Consider the following 11,446-nt stretch of genomic DNA (forward strand, 5'->3'; position numbering starts at 1 on the left):
ACCACTATAGTGAGTCAAGGAAGGTGCATGAGAGGTTCTATCACAAAGGGGGTGGGATGAGTGTGCCCCTTGACAACCTGTATCAGTACTCAGCTGGGAAAGGAACACAAGCGAAGATGCATAACAAGCTGGAAAGAAGAGCAGTCGACAATCCAAAGTGATGGTTAAACCAACAACACGTTTGCAACAAGATTCATATAATTGCATACAAATCAGTTCATATACAACTACGTAAGTAAAACAACATATATCATTAAGGCAACTGGAACAGTCCAACTACAATAACAACATATGCATGAAAACATGTTGACTCTTATTATATAAAGAAGTGTAAGTTCAAATCTTACAATACATCCATGTAAACTTGCTATCCCCATCAGTGGAACGTTACAGCCACATCTTCCTGCTCCTCCAAAGAGATGAACTAGCTCTGTGCAGTGGAGAAGCCAAGACGCGTTACAATACTGATCCAAAATGGATCCAAAAACCCCCTTAAGTCTTCAAAATCTTCTAAAAGATCAAAACTATCACAAAAAGATTACACTATCGGGAGTGAAAAACACAAGGAAACAGTGAAAAACAAGTCTATCGAGGCTTAGACAGTGATGTACAGGAGTCGTCGGATCTGGACGATCAACGGTCCAAATCCGATTGGAATATTGTAGTCGGTGATGACAGGCGGAGGCCATCGAAGGTGACCATATGATAGTTGTGATCGTGATCAGCGTGGGTCAACAAGGATCGTCGATCAAGCGCGTAGATCAACAGCCCAAGTTGAGTCGCGATATCACAACCGGCGATTACAGAGGAGCAGTTACCAAACAGCCCGGGGGTCTATGCGATATGCGATTGCGACAAGTCGCAATCGCAGTATCGCGTCAGAGTATTACAAAGGAGCAGGGCCGTTACATATATGTGATGCGATAGCTGGACCCGACAGGGATTAATCAAATTTAATATGTTTTGAGATCCAGAAAAAGGCATTCTCCTTTGTATTTTTGTGTTTTTCGTTAAATAAACAAAATACAAAGGGAAGCATTGATGCAATTAAACCGAACCCGAAAGGGTTTTATAATTGCCACTATATATTATTTCAAGTCTAATATGAGCCATTTTGTGGGGTTTTTAATGTTTTAATGTATTTTTTAATTACAGAGGAAAACCACGACGCAAGGGTATTTGCGACATGCGATAGCGAATAAAGGAAGACACAATAGGAGCATAAGGCGGATTTATGGATATTTGAAGTTTGATCAAAGACTTTTTCGTGAGTTTTTCCTCTGTTTTATAGTGTTTCTCTGTGCAAATAAAGAACACTATTTTTGGGGATTTCAAAGGCCCGATGGAACCTTCCGTTGCAAAACAGGTGGCCACCTCCCTTGAAGACGTTATGCCACGATTGCTAACGCTCAAAAGGGGGATTCGAGGGGACAGAGGCCGGGAGCCAGAGAGCTCAAGAAGGGGAAATGAACAGATAGCACCGATTGGCTTTAAAGCCATAGACTGACAGAGACAGGAGGGGGCAGTATTGAGACAGAGAAAAAAAACAGAGACAAAGAGTGAAAGAAAGAGTCTGTGTACTCAGAGAGGCTTGAGGGATTCAAGAAAAACTCCTGTTGTTTGCATCTGTTGTGTTGAGATTCAATTTGAACTCACACTTTGTAAAATTCTGCTCTTGAAGACATAATAGAGAGGCCACCACTGAAGGCTAGACCAGGAGACATAGCCCAAGAGTTTTGGGTGAACTCCATATTAAATTTGTTGTGTTATGTTTGTTGTCTATTATGTTTATCTAACTACTCAATTTTTTGTATTATTCGCAATCTTATCGATCCACTATACTAAGTAATATAGGAAAATCCATGCACATGAGTCTGTAATACCTTAAAAGTAGTCAAAGATCTTCATTTTCAGATCAAGTGGTATCAGAGCTTTAGGTTTGCTAAGGTTAGACAAGCTTGTGTTGGATTGTTGAATACTAACTAGGTCAAAGCTCAAACTGGGAAAAGGAGAATTTGTTGAGGCCAACCTAGAATTGGAAGAGTCTATCCTAGGAGGAGAATGGCAGAACAAGTCCCATTGGAATCAGAATCTTAGTTCATGGACAGTTTCATGACCATGAGAGCCATGATAGAAGAGATGTATCGGGAATTCAAGAAGGGTCGAGGTGAAAGCACTTCGACACCCAATCAAGATAAAGGAGTAGAAGAACCTTCTCTAGATTCCCCAAAGGGCAAAGGGAAAGGGGAAAAGCTTCCTCCATCAACGCCTCCTTCTAGCCCTAAAAATAAAAAGAAGAAAGCTTTTGTGACTAAATTAGATGTAAAATTTGATTTGCCAATATATGATGGAGAATTAAATACAGAAAAGCTAGATAACAGGATTAGAAATATTGATGTATATTGCAGGGTGTAGAACATCGATTTAGAAAGGAGAAAGATTCAGCTGGCAAGCCTCGCCTTGGAGGAACTTCCCTAGTGTGGTGGGAAGGCAAGACACACACTGATTTGAAGAAGCATGGTAAAATTCTTTCTACCTAGAGTGAATTTGTTTTTGCAATTAAAAAACAATTCTATCCACTAGCTTATATGCAGCAAGCGATGATGAGTTGGGAAACTCTTTGCCAATTAAAGGGGCAAAGTGTACAAAGCTATACCCAGGAATTTAGAAAAAGAGCTTTAATTCTAGGCATTTCTCTAGACTCACCTGAAACTTTGTTGAAGTATATAGGTGGTCTCCATAGCTATTTGAGGCACACCATTCTCATCTTTAACCCTACTATCATAGATGAGGTGTCAGTTCAGGCTACACATCTAGAGGCTAGAGGCAAGGATGTGAACCCAAAGATTGGGGGATCATCAAAACCCACTGCAAGCAAGAACAAGGAAAAGAAGAAGCAGAAATGGAAAGAGAGGAAAGCAAACGTTGTACAAAAAGACAAGCCTTCATGCACTCACTGCAAGAAGGATGGACATGATGATGCACATTTTTGGTCTTTGTATCCAGAGCTGAAACCCAAGAAGTTCGATGGCAAGAAGAAGAAGACTGCTACTGCTATTCAAAAAGATTTGAGGTCAGACTCAGGTGATGAAACAATAGTCATAGCCACAGGTATAAAAGGTAAAAATTATGAAGCATCTACTAGTAATTATGCACAATCTATTGATAATGAAGAAAATGAGAGGAAAAGACATGAGCTTTTTCATATTAGAGTTATTTCCAAGCATCAAAATATTGATACTTTATTTGATAATGGATCACAAGTAAACTTGATTTCTGAAGCAATTCTAAAGAAGTTGGGACTACTAAGCACACCTCACAAGAAGCCATATCCATTAGGTTGGGTATGTGATAAAGCAAAGCTACAAGTGACTAGACAATGTAAACTTAGGTTTGCTATTGGGTCAGCATTTGTGGATGAGGTTGAGTTAGATATAATTCCCTTGGATATATGTGGTATTGTTTTAGGAAGTCCTTACTTGTATGATAGAAAAGCCATTTTCTATAAAGCTAAAAATAAGTATCAAGTCACCAAAGATGGAATAGAATATATTGTAAGAGCTCAAAAACTCAAAAATAATTACACTCTCATAAACTCAGGGCAGATGAAAAGAATTTTAAATTCATGCAAGCAAATTTTACTAATGGTGTAAAGGAAAAGAACCCTGATAAAACCAATATATTGGAAGGTTGTGATGCTAAACAGAGAGCTGATATAGAAAAAGTTGTTTCGGAATATGATATCCTATTTCAAGAGCCTAAAGGTCTGCCACCCAAAAGGGAAATAGTACATGATATTCATTTGCGGCAAGATGCTTCATTTCCTAACATCAGAATGTATAGGTTATCCACTTTAGAGAATGCAGAGATCAAGAAGCAGGTACAAGAGCTACTCGATAAAGGGTTCATAAGACCAAGCACATTACCATGCAAATCACCAATTGTGTTGGTGAGAAAGAAAGATGGTTCGTGGAGGATGTGCATTGACTACAGAGCACTGAATAAAATAACAATCAAGAATCGTTATCCTCTTCCTCGCATTGATGATCTATTAGATCGGCTGAAATAAGTGGTTTACTTTTCCAAGTTGGACTTGCGTAGTGGATATCATCAGGTCAGAGTAGCAGAACAAGATGCATGGAAGACTGCTTTCAAAACAAAGCAAGGGTTGTATGAATGGTTGGTTATGCCTTTTGGCTTAACTAATGTGCCTGCCACCTTCATGAGAGTTATGAATGATGTACTCAGGCCTTTTATTGATGATTTTGTAATTGTATATTTAGATGACATTCTTGTTTTTAGTAAAACATGGGAAGAACATTTGAAGCATGTAAATCAAACTCTAGATGTTTTGAAAAGAGAAAATATCTATGTTAAGTTATCAAAATGTGAATTTGGAAAAACATCTTTAAATTATTTGGGTCATATTATAGGGGGTGGTGAATTGAAGATAGATCCCTCTAAGGTCAAAGCCATTGTGAACTGGCCTAAACCCAAATCTGTTACATAAGTTAGAAGCTTCCTAGGAGCAGCACAATATTGGAGAAAGTTTATTGCTAACTTTTCCTTGATTGCAGCTCCCTTACATGCTTTAACATGATTGAATAAGGTGTTTCAGTGGGGAGGCAAACAGCAGAAATCCTTCGACACCTTGAAAGAAAAAATTAGTACAGCACCAGTACTAGCACTACCAGATCTTCAGTGACCATTTGAGATTGAAACAGATGCCAGTGACTATGCCATGGGAGCAGTGTTGGTGCAACATGGTAAACCCATATGCTATCATTCTGAGACATTTAATTCTGCAGCAGTTAATTATCCCACATATGATAAAGAATTGTATGCATTAGTACAGAGTGTGAAAAAGTGGAAACATTACTTAATGGGCAAAGAAACAATCATCCATATTGATCATCAACCACTTTAGTACTTGCACTCACAAACTAAATTGCAGCAATCAAGACACTATAGGTGGATGGGTTTTCTACAGCAGTTTCATCTTGTCATTAGATATAAGAAAGGAATACACAATAAAGTTGTAGATATGTTGTCCAGACCAATCATAAATGCATCTACTATACTTAAGCATAACACAATAATGCATGAAAGCTACATTGAACAATATGCTCAAGATATAGGTTTTCAAGATGTATATGCAACTTTAAGTCATGGAAAACAAGTAGAAGAATTGGATTATTATGTTAAGGACCAAATCTTGTATCATTTGGGAAAGTTATGCATTCCACAAACTGAAAGAGTTAACATAATTTGGGAAGCACATACTTCTATTATATTAGGTCATTTTGGTGTAAGTAAAACAGTTGCACAGCTGCAAAGATTCTACTATTGGCCAAGAATGCATGAAACAATTTCTAGATATATTAAAGGGTGTACCATGTGTGCTAAAAGAAAGCCTAGCAATAGAAAATTAGGCTTGTACACTCCACTTCTAGTTCCTTCTCGTCCTTTGGAAAGTGTTTCCATGGACTTTGTTGGGGGTTTGCCAAAATCTAGAAAAGGTCATGACTATTTATATGTTATTGTGGACAGGTTCATCAAAATGTGTATTTTAATACCTTGTAACAAGCATATTACATTTGAACAAACAGCGAAGTTGTTCTTTCAGCATGTCTAGGTTCATTTTGAGTTACCAACTTCCATTGTATCTGATCGAGATTCTCGATTTGTTGGGAAGTTTTGGTCAAGTCTGTGGGAGTTGATGGACACCAAACTGAAGAAGAGCACAACCTTTGATCCACAAACAGATGGCCAAACAGAGGTGGTCAACAGGACAATGATCCAGTTGCTTAGGGGTTATTGCAGCAAACATCCCAAGCTTTGGGATGAACATTTGTGTTATGTGCAACATGCTTAGAACTGTGCTAAACACTATTCTACCCAAATATATCCTTTTGAGACTTGTTTTGGTTTCACACCAAAGTTTCCCTTGGATTTTGTCTTTGGAAAAGACATAGCAGTTGATGGACACAGTGATGTGGACAAAGAAACCAAGTTCATTGAACAGATCCAAGAAATTCAACAGGCAGTATAGGAATAACTGGAAAGGAGCTAGGCCAAGTACAAGGCAAGGCATGATAAGCATTGAATGGAGCATAACTTCCAAGTCGGTGATCAAGTCTGGTTGTACATCAGCAAAGACAGAATGCAAGGTGAAGGTAAGAAGCTGAAACCAATAAGGTATGGGCCTTTCAAGATACTTGAGGAAATTGATGAAAACACTTTTCGCCTTGATTTGCCAGCTTACATGCACATCTATTCAATGGTAAATGCAGAAAATTTGAGACTGTTTGAACCTTCATTAATTGAAGATCCCGAAGAGCAAAGTCAGTTGCCTTCTATTGATGATTTGTTGCCTAAATATCTCAATGGGTTGCAGGAAGATACAGTTCTGGACAGGAAGGTGAGAACTATGCGTAGAGGGGATATTGAGTACCTCAAAATTGGACTCAAAGGTTCAAAACCAAGCAGTGCATGATGGATGGAAATTGGACAAGTGAGGAAGCTGTATCCTCACTTAATCAATGCTTGAAAACAAAATTTTGGTGGTCCCAAAATCTTTTTCAGTGGGAAGGCGTGATCCAAAATGGATCCAAAAACCCCCCTAAGTCTTCAAAATCTTCTAAAAGATCAAAACTATCGCAAAAGGATTACACTATCGGGAGTGAAAAACACAAGGAAACAGTGAAAAACAAGTCTATTGAGGCTTAGACGGTGATGTACAGGAGCTGTCGGATCTGGCCGATCAATGGTCCAGATCCGATTGGAATATTGTAGTTGGCAGCAATAGGCGGAGGCCATCGGAGGTGACCATATGATAGTTGCGATTGCAATCAACGCGGGTCAACAAGGACCATCGATCAAGTGCACAGATCGAAGACCCAAGTTGAATTGCGATATCGCAATCAGCAATTACAGAGGAGAGGTTACCAAACAACCTAGGGGTCTACGCAATATGCGATTGCGACAAGTCGCAATCACAGTATCGCGTCAGAGTATTACAAAGGAGCGGGGCCAATAAATATATGCAATGCGATAGCCCGACCCAATGGGGATGAATCAACTTTAATAGTTTTGAGATCCGGAAAAAGGCATTCTCCTTTATATTTTTGCGTTTTTCGTTAAATAAGAGAAATACGAAGGGAAGTGCTGATGCGATGAAACCAGACCCGAAAGGGTTTTATAAATGCCACTGTATATTATTTCAAGTCCGATATGAGCCATTTTGAAGGATTTTTAATGTTTTAATGTATTTTTCAATTATAGAGGAAAACCACGGTGCAAGGGTATTTGCGACATGCGATAGCGATTAAAGGCGGACCCAATAAGAGTATAGGGTGGATTTATGGATATTTGAAGTCCAATTAATGACTGTTTGGTAAGTTTTTCCTGTGATTTATAGTGTTTCTCTGTGCAAATATAGAACACTATTTTTGGGGATTTCATAGGCCCGATGGACCCTTCCGTTGCAAAATAGGTGGCCACCTCCCCTGAAGACGTTATGCCACGATTGCTAATTCTCAAAAGGGGGATTTGAGCGGACAGAGGCCAGGAGCTAGAGAGCTCGAGAAGGGGAAACGAATAGATAGCGCCGATTAGCTTTAAAGCCATAAACTGACAGAGACAGGAGGGGGTAGTATTGAGATAGAGAAAAAAAACAGAGACAAAGAGTGAAAGAAAGAGTTTGTGTACTCAAAGAGGCTTGAGAGATTCAAGCAAAACTCCTGTTGTTTGCATCTGTTGTGTTGAGATTCAATTTGAGCTCACACTTTGTAAAAATATGCTCTTGAAGACATAATAGAGAGGCCACCACTGAAGGTTGGACCAGGAGACATAGCCCAAGAGTTTTGGGTGAACTCCATATTAAATTTGTTGTGTTATGTGTGTTGTCTATTATGTTTATCTAAATGCTCAATTGTCTGTATTATTCACAATCTTATTGATCCATTGCACTAAGTAATATAGGAAAATCCATGAACATGAGTCTGTAATACCTTAAACGTAATCAAAGATCTTCATTTTCAGATCAAATATTGTCCAATCTCTTTCCAAGATAGTCTTATTAGAAGCTTGGCTGACCAAAAACCTATATAATGAGTTATGAGGGACTATTTATAGCAAAGGGTGGGGTGGCCATTGACATTCCCCTTTGTGACCATTCAACTACCCTCATGACTCTTCACCTACTCTATGATTGTTACATCCACTATTGACACTTGACTTACACTTGACATGACTCAACATACAATGCACATGTACCCATGTGAACAATGGCTTGAACAAGCCAAACTAGACATCATTCTAACTTAGACAACTATATAAGTCCAACTACTCGACATCCTCATGTTGATCAATAATAACATTTTTATGCCAAGATTAGTAGTCCTTGATAGTGTCCATGTGTTCCATTGTGACATCTGCCTGAAACAAGAACCTTACCTCCATAGCATCCATGTACACTTCTTGGGCTCCTCTGTCCAACTCATCTAAAAGGATGTGCATGATTGTCTCCAATGTGGCTGGACCAACAACATACTTGTGCATGATGTCTACACTCATAGGCAAGTATGGGTTGGTGGCAATGTGCATCACCTCATCGAGGTACAAGTCAAGCTTTTGTCGGACCTACTTCTTTTTCTTCACCTGGGTGAGAGTCCCAAGTGATGGAATCGCATGTGTGTGCACCACAACATCCATGCTCTTGAATACTCATGCATGGGAAGCATGTATGTTAGTGATGAGTTGTTGTAGGTCCTCATAGATATGATCTGACTCTAGATATGTTCTTGCAACTCGACTGCATTGGCCCTCATCATCTTTGGTAAGTGAAGTGGGGCTCCCTTGTACTTCATCATCCATGCTTGCATGTTATCAACAACAGCATGTATGTTCTTCAAGATGCGTGCTCTTCTTGCACATCACTGCTACCATTTGTGGACATGGACGACTGCTTGGTGCATGGTACCAAACTTTGATTACAATGCTTGCATAATTGTATCTTGGCCACCTGTACTTCCTTCACCATTCACTCACTCTCAGCTATGAGGAAACAAATACTTGAGCTAGTGGCTTCAGTATACACTCTGGTTGCATTAGCCAAAGCAGCTGGATGTTTGTGCACACCAGTCAAGATCACTCATTATTCAACCTATGCAAGGGATGTCTGGTCCTCTAAATTCGATACTCTCTAAGACTTCACAACTCTGTGATGAGATTCGTCAAAGGAGATGTTGTGTATCTTTGCTTCCGGCTGACCACCAAGGATCTCAGTGCCTCCTTGGTCATTTGAGACTTGCTCATCATCTAGATGCAATGAAGCGGGTGAGTCAACCTCTTTGTGGTGAGACATGAGGTTAGTGTCCTGTTCCAACTCCTACTGCTCCATGTCTGCATCCAACTATTCAAGCGCATGTTCTATCTCATGAGAAACGTCTTGCCCCTGCGATGGTTCACCCTGTTTTTTTGATGCCAACTGTTCAAATGAATCAACTGCTTGTACGAGCGCTGCTTCTTCCATTTGCACATGATGCACCCCTTGTTGTATCTGTTGTTGTTGGGCTTCCCTCTCCTATTTTCCCAGCTCTTGTTCTTTCTAGAGTTGCTCCCTCAACTCATGCAACTCCTTCTCTACTTCTTCCATTCTCTTCTTATCCCTCTACCTTCGTGAAATTCTCTTGTCGCGTTGCTGCCTCTTTGCCTCTATAGCCATAGCTGCTTTCTCTACAAGTGGATCTGCTCGAAACTTTTATCTTTATTCCTCCTCCATGTGATCAACAATCTTCCTCCTTCCTTTTTTTTGCACCAGTGTGCAAGGCTCTGCTACCACTACTGCTATTGTTGGTGCTCTCCGTGATGCTACTTCATGTTGTTTTGCTAACCACTCCACGGCGAAGCCAACCTATCCATTGGGTCTAGAGGAACTGTAGCAATACCTCCATGCGTCTTCCTCGGCCCAATGAAATGCCCCATGGATCCATTTGAACTGAACTCTCGTGCAGTGATCCTTCACAATGTAATGTGAGTCATACGGGTTGAAGCTTCGAAGGTTGAATGGGTACTTATTCATATGTTCTGCTTTGACATCTACTTGCTTGATACTCAGGATCTCATAAAACCCAATCTGCAATGGAAGAGCGGGCCAAGGTGCCTTCTTTCGTTGCAGTCTAGCTATCAATCCGACCAAGATGTGATACACTACTTCCTACATGACAAGTACGTCCAAGGCAAACTTTGGCAGAACATGCAGAGGCTTCTCCACACTGAAAATTCGGAAGAAAGTGCCGGATGGTGAGGCATACCAATCTACAAGGCCTAACAATGCCTCCATTGCTTCCTCTGACATGAAGGGTGGATCCTATTCTAATACCATCCTGTACACTGGGGTGACAAAATGGTCAGACAAAGATATGATTACTCCTCTAAAGTTGCATTCAGGCAACAACTTGAAATACGTGTTCACAACAGTCTCTGCCGGTGACCATGCCACTCCAAGCCTGGGAAATCATGCCGGGCATGTTGTCCTTTGAGATAACCTAAGGTTAATTGGCTATGCCAAAGCATCTAAAATGTCTTGTTTGATTTTAATGGTTGGGTGACCAGTGAAATGCTTTTAAACAGGTTCTTTAAACTTAGACAGATTTTTAATAAAATAAAAGGTTGTTCTTTAAATACATATGGTTATTTTGATTTTAAGTGGGATGGACGAGTAGAATATGAAGAAGTATAAATGATTTAATATTTAGATAGAGTATTTCACCATTCATAAGAAGAAATTAAGAAAACTATGTTTTCTTAATCAACAAAATATAATCAAGTCATTATAGAAATCTTGTGCAATTTAAATTCAAAGAGGAATTTACAATAACAGATAGTCCTGTAAATTAATCTCTTAATTAAACTACAACTTCATAGTGGATTGAAAATGAAACTGAGATTCAATTAAATTTTCAATCGGATGACTGTAAATGAATTAAATTATATGAGGAATACATAATGAAAACAACTCACAGAGAGACAAGCCATATGAAGTAAATCCATAATCTTTTATTCAATCAAAAATGCTCCAGCTTAGTACAAATCTGTTTGCTAACTGGTTCAAGGGTGCAACCCTGAATACTTCGACAAAATGAAGTATTTAAACAAAATAAAAAATATTACAATAAATACTTGAGTGACAAGGCATGCTATTATTTCTTAAAACTAAAAGAAAGGGAAGGAATCGATCAAAAATAATTAATCTACACATATAGCCCTGTTTTCATGGAAATTTGTTACTAAGTGGCCACTATTCTGGTGTTGCGCTGGCAAAACTGATCTGTCCTCTAATCCTAATATTCGTACAGTGTTTCCCACCGTTCTCCATCTCGAATTGATATCTTAGTTACTCTACGGTAGATCTCATCTACCTCAGTATACTTGGCAAAAGTGG

This window comes from Pinus tabuliformis, chromosome 7 (assembly GCF_031772625.1).
Source record: "Pinus tabuliformis cultivar Carrire ecotype Pingquan chromosome 7, CPIR1, whole genome shotgun sequence".
NCBI lineage: Eukaryota > Viridiplantae > Streptophyta > Pinopsida > Pinales > Pinaceae > Pinus > Pinus tabuliformis.